Raw genomic sequence first — 16,536 nt, 5'->3', positions numbered from 1 at the left:
ATAACAAGTATGTTACATAATAGATGTGTGTTACATTACATATAACTAAGTATGTGTTATATATTATGTATAACTAATGATATTAGTATGTAATATACTGATATGTATAACAGTATATTACATACTTACATACTGATATTGTTAGTTATACATAATATATAACATTCTTATGTATTATGTATGACCAACATAGTATTACTATATAACATACTTATCTATAATGTATAATTAACAGAATACTAGTTTATGTATTATGTATGACCAACATAGTATTACTATATAACATACTTATCTATAATGTATAATTAACAGAATACTAGTTTGTAGGACATTTAACCTATTATTATGTAACATACTCATATTATTAACATTAGTATATAACATACTTATTAACATAGTAGTGTGTAACACACTTACCTGTATTACGTGTAACTAATATTAGTGTCTATCATACTTACATATTATGTATAATTAGTATATAACTTACATACTATTATACATAATATATAACAATTACCATGTATAATTAACATTAGCATACAACATAGTTACATGAATGTTACATGTTAATGATATATAATATATATCAACATATTAGTATACAGCATAATTATATATCATTACCATTAGTACATAACATACACTATGTATAATATTATATAAGTATGTTACATACTAGTATTATGTTAGTTATACATAATGTGGGTTAAGTGTGCTACACACTAATATGTTAATTATACATGTTATATAATATACATATTAACAGTGTCTGTTACATAATGTGTTAATTATACATAATTTGTTGTAATATCAGTGTATATCATACTTATATATTATGTATATTATGTTATACATAATATAGGTAAGTGTTACACACTAATATGTTAATGATATATGTCATATACTAATGTTTATGATATATAATTATAGTATATAGTAATTTCAATATTATGTATAGTTATGTATAATTAACATTATGTATAATATGTACCATACATACTGTTAATATATAACATACTTATATGTATAATTAACATATACCTGTATAACATAGAATCAGTGTATATATCATACTTATATATAATGTATATTATATTATATGTGTAATTAACACATGTAACATACAAATGTTAATATGTATATTATATAATATACTTAGGTATAACTAACACACTAGTGTGTAATATACTTATATATACTGTTAATTATACATAATATATATTAATTGTAACTAATATAAAACATACTATTATGTATATTGTAACACTTATGTATAATTAACATATTAGTATATAACATACTTGCCTCTTATGTATAAATAATTAATATTAGTATGTAATGTACTGATACATCGAACAATTGTATATAACATACTTCTGTACTGTTATACATAATATATAATGTACTTCTGTTAATTATGTAATATAACACTTATCTATTATGTAACATACTTTTATATTATGCATAATGAACATATTAGTATGTAATATTCTGATATATGTATAACAGTATATATTATGTACTGATATTGTTAGTTATACATAATATGTAACTTTCTTACGTATTATGTATGACCAACACAGTATTTGTATTTAACATACATATATTTGTATATAACTATTATGTATAATTAACAGAATTACTAGTATGTTGCACACTTACCTATTATGTAACATACTCATATTAACATATTAGTATACAGCATAATTATATACCATTAACATTAGTATATAATAACATATATTATGTATAATTAACAGTATATAAGTATGTTACATACTAGTATTATATATGTGGGTTAAGTGTGCTACACACTTTTGTTAATTATACGTTATGTAATATACATATTAACATTAGTGTCTGTTACATAATGTGTTAATCATACATAATTTGTTATGATATACACTGATATTGTTAGTTATATAATACAGGTAAGTATGTTGCACACTAATGTGTTAATGATATATATGTCATATACTAATGTTCATGATATATAATTATGGTATATACTAATGTTAATGATACATTATGTATAATTATGTATAATTAACATAATCATTATGTATAATGTAACATGTATAATTAACATATTAGTGTGTAGCACACTTAACCCACATTATAATACTAGTATGTAACACATACTGTTACACATAATATATGTTATATTATACATAATATATAACATAAGTGTTACATAATAGTATTATGTTATACATAATGTAGGTTAAGTGTGCTACACACTAAATGTTAACTATACATATAAGCATGTTATATAATATATAAACATTAGTATGTAAATATGTTGCAAATTATACATAATAATTGTTAGACATATACATATCATTAACATAATAGTATGTAGCATAATTATATATCATTAACATATACACTTACTATGTATAACATAATCTGTGTATCATACTTTAATTATACATAATATGGTATATAATATACATAATGTATGTGTATAACACACCTACATTATATATAACATAATACTAGTATGTAACATATATATAATTAACAGTGTCTATCACTAACATATTAGTATATAGCATAATTATATTTCATTAACATTAGTATATTAAATACTAATGTTAATCATATATTATGTGTAATTAACATTAGTATATAACTTACATGCTGTTAATCATACATAATATATAACACTTATGTACAATTAACATTAGCATGTAAGTTATATACTGTTAATTACACATAATAAGTATGATACACATAATATGTAAGTAGGTTGCATACTAGTGTTAATTATATAGAAGTATATTATGTACTAATACTTAAATTAGATATTGTCTATTAATATTATGTATAAATATGTTATATACTAATATGTTAATTATATATCTTACTGTTACGTTAGTTATACAAAATATGTTATATATGAATACATTAATTATACACATTAACTGTTATATATAAATATGTTAATAATATATCAGTAAATTGCATACTGATGTTATACACAAGTTTGTTATACATAATAAATGTTACATACTGTTTTTTATATTATGTATAACAAGATTAGTATATAAGTATGTTATATGCAATTGTTAGCCCTATCAGTACATTATATACTAATATTAATTATGCATAATATAAAAGTATATTACATAGTATGTTTATACATAAGAGGCAAGTATGTTACATACTAATGTTAATTATACATAAGCGTTACACATGTCTAACATATATAATTATAAGTATGTTACACACTAGTATTATGTTATACATAAAAGTATGTTACATAGTATACATATTCACATTTGTATGTTACATAATGTGTTAATTGTACATAATATATAAGTATGCTATACACTGGTGTGTTAGTTACACATAATATAGGTAAGTGTTACACACTAATGTTAATGATAATGTTCATGATATATAATTATGGTATATACTGTTAATGATATGTATAATTATGTATAATTAACATTATGTATAATGTAACATATGTACATACTGTTAATATATATAACATACTTATATGTATAATTAACATCTTAGTGTGTAGCACACTTACCATTATGTATAACGAACATACTATTATATAACATACTTATATGCTGTTATCCATAATATATAACATACATACTTATGTTAATTATATGTAATGTAACACACTTACCTGTTATGTAACATTGTGTATAATTAACATGTATTATACATGTCTAATGTACTTTGTTACACATAACAGATGTATAGTCAATACACAGAAATCAATACATGACACACATAGTGTGTCGTGATTCTGTATTCATTAGGCAGTGTATGTGTTCTTATATGTGTTGTACGTAATATACAGTACACATAACAACATACTTCACAGATGTCCTGATGTTGGCTGGCTGGCTTACGTCCCAGGTCCCCGTCGAGGCCATATGAGCACCTGACTCCCTTCTCTGCGGCAGCTTGGACCCGTCTCCCAGGTGTGTGTGCAGAACTGAAAGGTAGCATTGAGGGGTGGAGCTTGGAGATGGTGGAGGGGACCGTGGTCCCCCCATCCTCTCCCACGTGGAGTGAGACCTCTCTCTCCACTGGTTCCCGATCCTTCAGGCTGCCCTCCACGCCCCTTGCTCTGCATCCCTGGTCACTCCAACAGCACTCACCTCGGCCCCCCACACACACACGCAGGTCACCTCTGCACCTGTGACATCACCCTGGGCTCCCTGTGTGGCTCCGCCCCCAGCCCCTGAAATAGCACGGCGGTTTCTTGGTTTCTCCACCAGCCACCCACCCCTCCCTTGAGGCCTGGAGCCCCAAAACCTCGTGACTCACCCATGAAAAAAATAATTTTAAAAAATCAGTGCCTTCCTTTCTCCTGTCTCCACAGCCTTTTCCTCCCGCAGCCTGAGTGGAGACGCTCCCTGAGGTCTGACTGCAGCGTTTCACCTTCTCTCCCTGAGCAGCTCAGTGGAGCCGATGGCTTCTGCAGTCGATCGACCACCTTCATAGTGGATGCAGCGTCTGGAGGCCCCTCCAACGCGAAGGCAGGCAGGCAGAGGACGACAAATCCGGTAGGCCGTCACTTCTGTGTGGGGTCTGGAAAACACAACAAACTAGTGAGTGTAACAGAACAGAAACAGAGTTACAGGGAACAGACTAGTGGTGACCAGAGGGGACAGGGCAGGGGGAGGGGCAAGACGAGGAGGGGAGTCGGAGGGACAAAGTACTTTGTACAAAACAGACAAGCTACAAGGATACATTGTACAACCCGGGGAAGAAAGCCCATGTTTTTTAATAACTGTAAATGGATGATAACCTTTAAAACGTGTGACTCACTACTGTGCACCTATAACTTACATAATAGTGTCCATCAAGTACACTTAAATTTTTTTATTAAAGACAAGACAGAAAAAGAAGACTTCACATAATTACCTAATGTACACAAATATATGTGACATAATTTATATATTTAAAGTTATTTATAATTATACACAGCTTGTACACACACACATCACGTGTGCACACAGGTGTTAAAATTGAATTCCCTACAGGATCAAGAAGCTGGATGGAAATGGCTATAACTCAATAAAAAAATGTTTAAAAGAAAAAGCAGCTGGATGGAGAGGAAATTGGGACTTTATGATAATATATAATGTTACATTTTTCCAAAATGAATAATGTGCACAACTGAGTTCCATGCACAGAAGCATAAAACCATAAGCCATCCTCTGACGACTAGTTTTGAGCCCTGAGATGCAGTGATTTCACAGAAAAGATGACCCTTGGAGAGGATGTCACAGGCTGGGTTGCCCACAGGCGCGCGCGGGTTCTGAGTGACCCGCGAGTCGGCAGCAGGTCACGGGAGACAGAAACTCGGGCTCAGGAAGAGACGGGGTCTGGCTACACACGCAGGGGCCCCGGGATGCCTGGTTCTGTCAAATTGTCTGCTCACGTCTTGGGGGCTGAATTGTGTCTCCCCCAGATTCCCACATGGAGTCCTCACCCCAGGACCTCGGAATGGGGCTGTGTTTGGAGACGGGGGGTCTTTAAGGAGGGGATGAAGGTAAAATGGGGTCAGTAGGGTGGGTCCTGATCCCACAGGACTGCGGTCCTTACAAGAAGAGAGATGAGGAACAAGACACAGACACAGGGACCCCCACGTGAGGACACAGGGAGGAGCCGGCCGTCCACACACCAAGGGGAGAGGGCTCAGGAGACCCCAGCCCTGCTCACACCTGGATCTCAGATCCCAGCCTCCAGGACTGGGAGACAGAAATGTGTGCTGTTTCTTTTTTTATATAAACATTAAGTACTACTTTTTTTATTTAGTGGGGGGACTGGGGGTCGAACGCAGGACCTCGTGCATGCTGCGCACCCAGCACCCCTGCGCTGTGCCCCCTCCCCTCTGCTGTGTAGACGCTCAGGCTGGGGAAGTTTTACGGCAGCCCGCGCAGACTCACGCGTCCTGGGTTTACAAGGAAACACTTGTACAAATTACAGCAAATGGCACGCTTGCGGGTCCCCGGTAGCAATTTGTGAAATACACCAGCAGGCTTCGTGTTGGGGTCAATAATCAAAAAAACAACCCGACAGGCAGCTTAAGCTTGAGAAACGGAGCTGTGGGGTAGAACGGGAACGCACCACGAGACGTGACGTGATAGACTCGGACAGGCCCGAGCCCCGCAAGCGGCACCATGCTAAGGGCGCCTGCCGTGAGCTGCATTGGAACTGGAAAGCGTTCTGTATCCGCTGACCCCGAAACGTCAGCGCGCGTCCTCACGGCGTGCAGTCCTGCCGGGCGCGCGGCACGCTGGCCGGGAGGGTGAGGAGGGCCAGGGTGACCGCCAGCCAAGAGGCTACGAACCATGGGGGCGCCTGTAACTGCGCGGCAAGCGCACTGGCATCTGTTCCCTACTGTGTACACAGAGACCACAGTGGCATTCACAACTGACTGTATACAGCAAGCACACTGGCATTAACAACCGACTGTATACATAGCAACCACACTGGCATTCATAAACAACTGTATACGGCAACCACAGTGGCATCCGTAACCGACTGTATGCCCAGTAACCACCGTGGCATCCACAGTCAGCTGCATACTGTAACCGCAGTGGAATCCACAATCGATGGTATACAGTAACCACACTGGCATCCGTAACCGACTGCATACAGTAAATACAGTGGCATCTGAAACCGACTGTATGCACAGTATCACACTGGCATCTGTAACCGGCTGTATGCACAGTATCACACTGGCATCTGTAACCGGCTGTATGCACAGTATCACACTGGCATCTGTAACCGGCTGTATGCACAGTATCACACTGGCATCTGTAACCGGCTGTATGCACAGTATCACACTGGCATCTGTAACCGGCTGTATGCACAGTATCACACTGGCATCTGTAACCGGCTGTATGCACAGTATCACACTGGCATCTGTAACCGGCTGTATGCACAGTATCACACTGGCATCTGAAACCGGCTGTATGCAGTAACCACACTGGAATCTGAAACCGGCTGTATGCAGTAACCACATGGAATCTGGAGCCAACTGTGTACAGTGACCACAGTGGCATCCACACCCAACTGCATACAGTAAACACACTGGCATCCATAACTGACTGCATACAAATTAACCACACTAGCATTCATAACCGACTGTATACAGTAACCAAACAGGCATCTGTGTCCAAATGCACACCGTAACCGTCTGCACACAGTAACCACACTGGCGTCCACACCAGCTCTACATGAACCACACTGGCATTGGTAACCGACTGCATACAGTAAGCACAATGCATCCACAACCAACTGCATACAGTAAGCACAGTGCATCCACAGCCGACTGTGTACAGTAACCACACTGGCAACCACAACCAACTGCATACACATTAACCACATGGCACCCACAACCAACTGTATATACTAACCACACGCATATGAAACCAACTGTATACAGTAATCACATGGGATCCGTAACCGTCTGCACACAGTAACCACACTGGCATCTGTAACCAACTGTATACAGTAATTACTTGTCATCCACACCAACTCTATATTAACCACACTGGCATCAGTTACCGACTGCATACAGTAAGCACGACGCATCCACATGACTGTGTACGGTAACCACGCTGGCGTTTGTAACCGACTGTATACACAGTAACCACCCTGGCATCCACAATCAAGTGTGTACGGTAACCACACTGGCATCCGTAACCGACTGCGTACGGTACCCACGATGCCCCTCCCTGATCCTGTGGGAGCTCCCGCTGAGACAGGCTGGGACCCGGGACCTGTTACTGCAGCGCCTGCCCCCGGGCAAACCTCTTGTCCAGCAGCAGACGTAAACAAACGATAAAGGACCAGAATTAACCCCGTGTGTCTACAGTTGGGGCAGGTTATGAACAACAGAGAAAAAGTCCAAACGCAGCTGCCACTTCTGAGCAAAAGCAGGTGGCAGGTGTGCTCCCTGCACAGGGCACCACCAAGGGGGTGAGCCGCCCCTCCTGCCCGCCCCGCCCCGCCCTCACCCCATTTAAGGGTCCTGCTCACCCCCTCCCTCCCCGAGCACCCCCAAGGGCCCCTGTTTCTTGCTCTCACTCCCCCTGCTGCAGCACAAGTCCCAGCAAAGCCTCTCCTGAACTCCTCCTCTGGCCTCATCCATTCCCACGGAGTAAGGGGCCCAAGGACCCAGGTCGGGAACACAGTGACTTCCTGCCTGTGGGCATGCATGGCTCCAGGGCAGGACCATTGCCAGCTCCCTCTCTGCCCCCGCAAGCTGTAATAAAATTATGCACCAAATCCTCAGTCAGGTCTCTGGGAAGACGCCCCTTCACTGTCTGCGCACTGTATGGTAACGACCCAGGACCCCTCAACGACCTTTTATTCCACCAACGCCCGGAGAAGGGGCATTTTGTTTACTGGCAAGAAACAGCTTTGCACACAATTTCGGACTACCCGTGGGACACCGGAGTCCGCTTCATGAGCCCAGGGTGGCAGAATGAGATCACCTTGTATGTTTTTTTAAGCCTGTTTCTTGAACCAGGAACTCTGCAGCTGGACCTTCTGCCAGGAGAAATGCACAGTGTTTTGGAGACCTTTTCCACCCTGGAGTGAGAGAAGCACCATCTCATCCGGGGAGTACTTCTCCCTGACCTTGGCCAGCGTCCTCGAGGGCTCGCGGAGGCTCCAGGCCCCGCAACGGGGCAGCTGTGTCTGCAGGGCGCGCCCAGCACTGCGGGGCTTGTCACGTGCGGCCCGCGAATTCCGCCCGAGGGCTCTGACGGGTTTCCCCCTCCCAGTCCCTTCCGATCACTCGCATTTCTTATAAAACAAAACATGAGATGTGTTCCACTGGAACAGACCCTGTTACACTGTATTTTGGCTCACTTAGCCTTTAACCACTAACAGTGTGAGTCATTCCCTTCTTGATTTTAAAATCCCACTAGATAAAACCCCACTTTCATTTTTCTGGTCCTACCAGGCAAAAAACATGTGCTGTTTTTTATTATTTACTATTATTACTGGGCAAGGCGGGGGGCGGGATTCAGTGCCCGACACTGGTGCTGTTTTAACAGTGACTGACAGCCTTTCTGCAGCAGGGGAACGTTGCACTCACGGTGGATTCGTGAGCCAGATGCCTCTTATTCTCTGTTAAAAAGACGCATATTGAACACAGAAGTGGAGTGTTCCTACCCGAAGAGAAATGAGGAGCAGGAAACCCCAGACCTCCTCGGTGTTTTCACGCGCAGAACACAAATCAAGACAAAAACCAAGCAAACTTCTGAGACGTGGCCACTGGGGGACGGCAACGCTGATCTCAGGCAGAGGGTAAAACTGTAACTGAAAAAAAAATCAAGGACAAAGTGGAGAAAAAGTACAGATACTGATGGAAAAAATAAAAAAGAACATAGTAGGGATGGGTGGGAACTAAGAAAAAGGAAGAAAGACCAGTCTCTTCAAAGAAGAAATGGAAAAAATTAAACTCTATTGATTAAAAACAAAAGCCCCCTCCTGTTTCAAAGGGTAAAAGGCACGTTGTCTCTGGGAGCGTGGGGTCGGGGGACGACCCGCTTCCCGCACACGAGGACGGGAGCGCACGACACGCGGACACTGCAGCGCGGCCGGAGCCGGGGGGGCCTGCCCAGGACAGGCGCCTCCAGCACCTCGCCTCCTGTGTGCAGAAAACCTCTAGCCTCGCAGGCTTCCCCCGAGTTCCAACATGTTTAACTACAGACGTGGGAAAATGCAGACACAAGGGAAACAGTCAAGCGAGACAAAATAATCATAGCTTAGCCGGCAGGCAAAGTCAAGGACCCTGAGATCCCCCCTCGGGGGCTGTACATCATATTCTGAGCCACGTCCTCTGAGCTGTTTTGCAGACACTGAAACCCCCACCAGGTGGGAGGAGTTAACTGTGTGCTGCCCACCAGCACGGAGACCCCAGACCACTGGGACAAGAAAGTTGATGGCGTTGACCTCCAATGACCTCACCACCCGCCAATCAGAAGACTCCACGAGCTGATCACGCACCTCATCGCACCCTCCCTCACCCTGTCTTTAAAACCCTTTCCCTGAAAGCCATCGGGCAGTTGGGGACTGCTGAGCACCAGCGGCCCTTGTCCTTGCTTGGCCCCACATTGGGCCCCTTGCAAGTAAACACTGCTCTTTCCTTCACCACAACCCAGCGTCAGACCGGCTTTGCCGCACGTGGGCAAGTGGACCCAGGTTTGGTTCGGTGACAATTATCTGTAAGCACCACCCTTGACATGTCCAGTGAACTGGCCTGGGTACACGTGCATCCTCTCAACTTCCCTGTGACCTGCAACATGGGTGAGCACAGACCTGCCCTCAGGGGACTTAGAGAAGAGAAGCCACATGGACATAAAATATGGAACACGGTGCAGAGCCTTCTCCACGTTAAATGCATCTGTAGAGACGGTCTGGGGTGACTGGACACCGTCTCATAGGAACTGAGTAACGGAAAACCATGCGTTAGTTATTCACTGGGTAACACAGCCAGCGGGCTGAGGGTCTGACCAAGAATGTGAGGCACGCACTATGGAACACAGCATGGAGGTGCCTTAACAAACAAAAAGGAGCGTTACCACATGGCCCAGCAACCCCACTGCTGGGCATGTATCTGGCAGAACTCTAAGTGAAAAAGACACATGCACCCCAGTGTTGCCACGTCCTTTGATCTATTTACAATAGCCAGGACATGGAAACAGCCTAAATGTCCACTGACAGATGACTGGATAAAGAAGCTGTGGTATATTTCTATAATGGAATACTACTCAGCCATGAAAAAGAATGAAGTCATGCCATTTGCAGCAACATGGATGGACCTAGGGATGATCACACTAAGGGAAGTAAGTCAGACAGATATCATATGATATCACTTATATGTGTCATCTAAAAAGTGACACAAGTAAACTTATTTACAAATCAGAAGGAGACTCACAGACATAGAAAACAAACTATGGTTACCAAAGGGTAAAGGATAAATTAGGAGTTTGGGATTAGCAGATACACACAACCACATACAAGACAGACAAACAATGAAGTCCTACTGGGAACTATATTCAATATATTGTAATAACCTTTAATGGAAAAGCTATATATATATATATATATATATATATATATATATATATATACACACACACACACACATATATATATGAACTGAATCACTAGGCTGTACACCAGAAACTAACACAACACTGTAAATCAACTCTACTTCAATAGAAAAGAAAAATAAATTTTAAAAGATTTTGTGGCGTGGAAGAGAAAGGGCAGTGCTTTGCTTCGAAGCCACATATTCAACTGATAACCAGAGTGGTTTTCCAACTGGGGGCGGGGTCAGGAGGGGCAGGTGGTTTGGGAAGTGCTGGGCACACTCAGCAGAAGGCCGCGTGGGTCACTGTAGCGCAGCCAGCAGGAAGGCGTTTGCTCCAGCTACTCTGCCGGGAATACACACTCCCTTTTTTGTTTTTAAGTTTCAGGTTTTAGTCATTTGCCTCTTGCTTTGGCCTTGAATTAAGTTTTTAAAACCGAAGGGTTTTTTTTTAAATTGATACACAGTTGATTAACAATGTTCTGTTAGTTTCAGGTGTACACAGTGGTTCAATATTTTTATAGATTATTTCCCAAAACAGCACACATTACAAAGTGACTGAGACCCGTCTCAAACCCAGCGGTGTGCGTGTTTACGGGGTGTGTGGAGTGAACGCGCGGGCAGGTTGAGGAACCACCTGTTAATTAAGGAGGGCAGAAGATCTGGGTATAAAGCCCCACTCCCTTATTCATCCTGTTATGAGCCCCAGAGAGCCCATGTTTGATGAAATGGGATATTGAAAGAGTCTTTCTGTCCCTCAGCACCTGGAGAGAGTTAAGTGAGAAAACAGAGTTGAAAGTCCTCGCTACACACGCGCACAGCCCACTGTGTAGACAGAAGAGCGCCTAAGGATGATGGAGTGAACCATTTCAGACCAGCGAGTCTGCACAGCCGACCTCAAACAGCAGACACGGCGTGTCTGGGCCAGCAGCGCAGACTGAAGAGAAATGGCCGCGTCGCGGCTGGACGCGTTTGGCGGGGCTGATAAGGGCCCCCGTGACCTCCCTCCCTCCCGTACCGGCCACCGGCAGAGTCGTCCCGAAACAGAGCGGCATTACTCACGGGAGAGGGGGCCGAAGATGAGCTGTAAGGGGGAGCACGTGAGAGGGAGCAAAACCAGAGCTGCAGGGGGTGACACAGTGTGCCGTCCAGCAGGACACGACGTCATGGTGTTCGGTCACTCATCGGATGTCCTCGACGCGGCCGTGATGAATGCACCCGAGTACGTACACCTGCCCGAGCTCCCCGGGGCCGCCACAACACAGGACCACAAACCAGGGGGCTGACACCAACAGAAATGTTCTGGAGTCCAAAAGTCTGAGATCAAGGTGTCAGCTGGGCTGTTCCTTCTGGAGGGTCTGGAAGAGACTCCGTTGCAGGTTCCTCTCTCTAGGTTGGGGGGCTGCCTGCCACCCTTGGCTTGTACAGACATCTCTCCCATCTCTGCCTCCATCGTCACATAGCCTTCTCCTCTGAGTGTCTCTCTCTTCATCCTCTCGTAAAGACACCGGTGACAGCAGACTAAGGATCCATCCTACTCCACAGTGACCTCAGCATAATGTGAGTAATGACATCTGCAAAGACCCAGTTTCCAAATCTAGTCACATGCTGAGATTCTAGGTGGACATGAATTTCTCAGTGGACACTTATTTAACCTAGGGCAGCCAGGTACCATATTCTCATAGGACCCAAGTGCACAGGACCACAAGGAGACCTGGTGACTGGCCACACAGACGCCAGGGGAGAGGCACCCACTAAGAGCTTCCGATTTTCGTTCATGGTCGACCACTTGAGTTGCATTGTTGCAAATGGCTTTTCAAGACCCAGCTGTCTCAGACGAGACCATCAAATAAAAAGTCCAGGCTCAGGGCAGAAGAAAATGCATTTTAAAAGATCATTGCAATGTGGAGAGTTTCTAAACATAGATCTACACACATCTCCAAGGTCAGGCAGAAGCACCTCTTGTTTTATAGGGAGGCATGAGGAAGATTTCAAAGAATGGGGTATCGGGGAGTGAGTGGTATAGTCAGACACCTCATCCCAGCAGGTCTTCCTGGGGTCAGTGGATTCTCAGGAGGGCCCGTGATGGTTCTTCCATGTCTCAGTTCTTGCAGAACCTCAAGGGCTAGTCAAAACCCAAGGGCCTAGACATTTGGTTTAAGAGTTGTGTTTCCACAATGGAATACTACTCAGCCATAAAAAAGAATGGAGTCATGCCATTTGCAGCAACATGGATGGACCCAGAGATGATCATACTGAGTGAAGTAAGTTAGACAGAGAAAGACAAATATTATATGATCTCACTTATAGGTGGAATCTAAAAAAAAATGATACATATGAGCTTAGTTACAAAATGGAAAGAGACTCACAGACATAGAAAACAAACATGGTTACCCAAGGGGAAAGCGGGGAGGGATAAATTAGGAGTCTGGCATTGCAGATACACACTACTACATATAAAACAGATAAACAACAAGGTCCTACTGTACAGCACAGTGAACTATATTCAATACCTTGTAATACCCTATACTAAAACTACATATATATATATATATATATATATATATATATATATAACTGAATCTCCCTGCTGTACACCAGAAACACAAAATTGTAAAAAAAATTATACTTCAAATTTTTTAAATTATTTAATGTATTTATTTTTTGCTATCCTTTCTGGTTTTCTTTATTGAGATACAATTCACATACCTTGTAAGTGTACAATTTAGTGACTTTCTGGTTTTTTTATGAGGTCAGCGTTTAGTGTTTTCACAGAGTTGTGCAACCATCACCACAGTAAGTTTTTTTTGCTTTTTTGTGTGTGTGCTTGTCTTACGAGGGGGAGTTAATTAGGCTTATATATTTATTTATTTCTATTTGGAGGAGGTACTGGAGATTGAACCCAGGGCCTCGTGCATGCTAAGTATGCACTCTACCACTGAGCCTCCCCCTACAGTTTTTTTTTAACGTTTTCCATCACCACTAAAAGAAACATCTCACCCCTTAGCCATCTCCCCACATTACCCTCCACTCCATGCACCCCCTGCCCCAAGCCCTTGGCAACCACTAATCTCCTTTATATCTCAATAAATTTACCTATTTTGAACTTTTCCTATAAATAGGATCACATCCTTTGTGTCGTTCTGTGTCTGGCTTCTCTCATGGAGCATCCTGTGTTTGAGCATCATCCACGTCGTAGCCTGTGTCAGAGCTTCACTCCTTTTCCTGGGTCAGTAATACTCCCCTGTGTGGATGGACCCCATTCTGTTTATCCATCCATCCATCCATGGATGGACACTTGGGTTGCTTCCATTTTTTGGCTGTTGTGAATAATGCTGGTATGAACATCTGTGTGCAAATTTATTTCATCTATATATGTGTATATTTATATACACACATTTTTGTTTTGCTTTTGTTTTGTGTATATATATACACCTAGGGGTGGAGTGGCTGGATTATGCCGAAGTTGTATCTTCAACACGCTGAACACTGACAGTCTGTTTTCCAAAGTGCTGTGTCCTCTTCCATCCCCACCAGCAGTGTCAGAGGGTTCTGATTTCCACGCACATCCTCGTCAACACTTGTGATGAGCTGACTTTGAGTTTAGCCATCCTAGTGGCTGTGAGGCGATATTTCCCTGTGGTTTTGGTTTGCATTTCTCAAGGGGCTAATCTCAATGCACATTTTTTCCCATGTAATTGTTGGCCATTTGTGTATCTTCCCTGGTGCGGTATCTCTGCAAACCTTTTGCCTGTTTTAAAACCTTGGGTTATTTATTTTTTTTATTATTGAGTTATAAGTGTTCTTTTTATATTCTGGATACAAACCCTTTATCCAATATATGATTCGCACCCCCTCCAAAAGAACTGCTTTATTTCAAAGCAACTTGACCAAGTTGGATGGAGAGCTTTCAAATAAAAACATTTTAAAGCAAACATGTTTTGTTTTGTTTTGTTTTACCTTCTGGGAGGGTTAAAACGCCAAAACGGGAAGACTGTACATAAAAGTATTTTGAGGGGAAAATGGGAAACCCCTTGGTCTGCATAGGAAGCAGCGGGAGATGAAGATAATTTATCATCAGATCTTAAGCTCCTTGGCCGTTTCTTCTATTCACAGATTTTCCCGGGTTTGTCTTCCATGCATCCTCCCCATAATCTTTTTTTTTCTTTTTTAATGGAAGCAGAAAGTGATGTATATTGCAACGCTGGCCATCCTTGGTAAAATATTATGGCGTGGATATAATAAAGCTATTACTCTTCCTTTTAAGTTATTTCTCGAGGCATTAAATCTGCTTTCCAAGCCTTTGTAAAGTCCTCATGAATCTGCCAAACACACTGATTACTTTATACCGGGTGCCTCAAGTTTATGAATCGCCTCCCTGAGGAATAAATAAAATCATGGGAAGACTCTTGGCCTCGATCAATATTTTGCAATTGCTATACGTGAGGATGCTCCAGCGTCATATGTCAGGGAACACTCCGACCACGCTGAACCCGGGCCCCGCGAGGCCAAGGACCGGCATCTTCAAGTCGTGTGCCGGGGGCCGGGACCGTGCCGGGCACGTCCGATTCCTCCTCTCTTCCAAATTGAAGGGCGGTCATTTTCCCGTTGCATTTTGCATCTGACCTTTCCAGACCCATCCTCGTCTGTTCAGAGGACGGAATGGATTTTTGGATCTCCTTGGATTGTCAAGTTTAGGTCCACAAAAATGTCTTGTGCGCTCACACACAAAGATATTTCTAAGGCGCATGCAGTGAGCCTTCCTCACTGGAAAGTCCGTCATGCAATCAGCATTTTGTCTGGACCAGTGTATCCAGTGCCCTCAGGACCAGCAGAAATGAGTCAGAAACAACATTTTTATCAGGAGGAAAACATGACAGAAGATGAACTGTCTTTGCCCATGAAGGGCGGCTTCCACGCCCGCCCACTGCCCAGCACCCGCGCACCTTCGCGGGGCCGGGGCCACAAGCCGCTGATGTCAAGACCCTGGCGCTCAGAAGGTGCCCCTTCCCACACCACCGCCTGCCCTGCACCTGGACAGGTGGTGACCACGGCAGGTGGGAGGCACCCAGGGCCGTTGGATGAGACAGGAGCAACCTTCAGGATACAGCCCCCAGGGGCTCCTGTCCTGGACGACCCGCAGCTAACACTCATGCAGTCACGGGGCAGTGGAGGGACCACGGAGCATGGCCAGGGTGACCCCCGCTGTGTGTGCCCCCGTGTGGGCCTGGGGAAGAACCGGGAGCTGTCTCAGCTCACCCACGGCTGCTCCCGGGGCCTGGCCAACGCCACACACCCTGTCACTGGCTCCCCTAGACCCCGTGGTCGCACCCCAACCCCACTCCGCCACGTTCAAGCCACAGCATCTCCAGCCCCTCCTCCCCACCGGGTCCTGATCATCCAAGGCTCACTGACCCCAGAGGCTCCATCCCCGATCCGTG

General features: G+C 43.0%; 2 long non-coding RNA genes across 3 annotated transcripts in view; one reads left to right on the top strand and one right to left on the bottom strand.

The window, feature by feature from the left end:
- LOC116277244 (uncharacterized) overlaps positions 1 to 15,020 on the top strand; it is a 61,085-nt gene extending 46,065 nt beyond the window's left edge. For both annotated transcript variants that reach the window (XR_012067453.1, XR_012067454.1), the window contains 3 exons: positions 3,851 to 3,950; positions 4,355 to 4,538; positions 11,857 to 15,020. This is a non-coding gene — a long non-coding RNA (uncharacterized lncRNA). The remainder of the gene's footprint in view (positions 1 to 3,850; positions 3,951 to 4,354; positions 4,539 to 11,856) is intronic.
- LOC140691780 (uncharacterized) overlaps positions 1 to 16,536 on the bottom strand; it is a 59,550-nt gene that overhangs the window by 6,659 nt on the left and 36,355 nt on the right. Inside the window, exons 2-3 of the long non-coding RNA XR_012067457.1 lie at positions 4,300 to 4,563; positions 3,844 to 3,964 (exon numbers count right to left, since the gene is read on the bottom strand). This is a non-coding gene — a long non-coding RNA (uncharacterized lncRNA). The remainder of the gene's footprint in view (positions 1 to 3,843; positions 3,965 to 4,299; positions 4,564 to 16,536) is intronic.

The sequence above is a fragment of the Vicugna pacos genome, chromosome X (assembly GCF_048564905.1).
Source record: "Vicugna pacos chromosome X, VicPac4, whole genome shotgun sequence".
In the NCBI taxonomy this organism is placed as follows: Eukaryota; Metazoa; Chordata; class Mammalia; order Artiodactyla; family Camelidae; genus Vicugna; species Vicugna pacos.
Note: the sequence above shows the minus strand (reverse complement) of the source record. Positions and strands in the feature narration are given on the sequence as shown.